This window comes from Malurus melanocephalus, unplaced genomic scaffold, assembly GCF_030028575.1.
Source record: "Malurus melanocephalus ecotype Western Australia unplaced genomic scaffold, MMel_1.1 scaffold_32, whole genome shotgun sequence".
NCBI classification, from domain to species: domain Eukaryota; kingdom Metazoa; phylum Chordata; class Aves; order Passeriformes; family Maluridae; genus Malurus; species Malurus melanocephalus.
This window is the reverse complement of record NW_026623264.1, coordinates 3,282,262-3,283,195: the sequence shown is the minus strand read 5'-3', so window position 1 is coordinate 3,283,195 and position 934 is coordinate 3,282,262. Positions and strand designations below refer to the sequence as shown.

General features: G+C 58.3%; 1 protein-coding gene across 1 annotated transcript in view; it reads right to left on the bottom strand.

The window, feature by feature from the left end:
* The window catches only part of CRISPLD1 (cysteine rich secretory protein LCCL domain containing 1), a 35,836-nt gene extending 35,397 nt beyond the window's left edge, over nucleotides 1-439 (bottom strand). The window contains exon 1 of the mRNA XM_057363958.1: nucleotides 288-439. The gene's annotated coding sequence lies outside the window, so the exon portion shown is untranslated. The remainder of the gene's footprint in view (nucleotides 1-287) is intronic.
* Nucleotides 440-934: the final 495 nt, after the last annotated feature.

Sequence of the window (934 nt, the reverse complement as noted above, 5' to 3'; positions counted from 1 at the left end):
GCGGAGCGGGGCTGCCGCCGAGCTCAGCCGCCGCCGCCGCCTCCCCCGGCCGCCTCCGGGTCGCCACCGCCGCCCCGAGGAGTTCCGCGCTTCTCCCCGCGGCTCCCGCCCCGCCGGGCATTTATCGCGGGCGGCGGTGACGTGCGGCGGACACCCCTCCCCGGCACCCCGCGGGGCGGGCCGGCAGCGCTCCGGGCACCGCGCCCGCCCCCGGCCCCCGCACCCTCGGCCCGGCACCCGCACCCGYACCCGTGCCGCTCCCCTGCCAGCTCCCCCCGGGGCGGTACCTGCAGTCTGGCTGGGAGCGCAGCCAGAAGTTGGCCTCGGTCCTGCAAAAGCTATCGCCCAGAAAAGGTCGAGGGGGGCCCCGTCCCCGACCGCCTCCATCCTTGGCAGCAGCCAAGAGGATGCTAAGCCGGCCTGCTCCTGCTGAGACACTGCGGAGAGAAAAAGCTGTGAGCTCCGCAAAAGTCCAGAACTTGTGAATATGGGTGGAGGTATCAGGATAGGAATTTTATTGTGGATTCAAACCGGCCACATGAGACTTTTTACATAGTAGAATTCAAAAGTTTGTAACCACTTATTTCTGTGCCAAGCAAGAACAGGCATCAGATAGGTACTTTTTGCTGTATCAGTCTTGTAGCCTGAAATTTTTGTGTGAGCCGATGGACTGATGTTTCATTTACTTAGTATAATTTGTTACATTGAGCTAACGGCAGGATTGACCAACTTCCAGTCTTCACAGGACTGCTGTAACCAGCTTCCAAAAGTTTTCTGTATTTTCATTTTCAGAAACTGAGAGGCTGAGGTTAAAATTCRTCAGAATCCAGCTGGCTTCAGACTGGCTCCATAACTGCTTCCAAATTTCATGGGCCCAAGAGAAACAATGCCATGCAAGTAACACACAGCTGCTTCTTGTGCTCTCTCTCAGTTT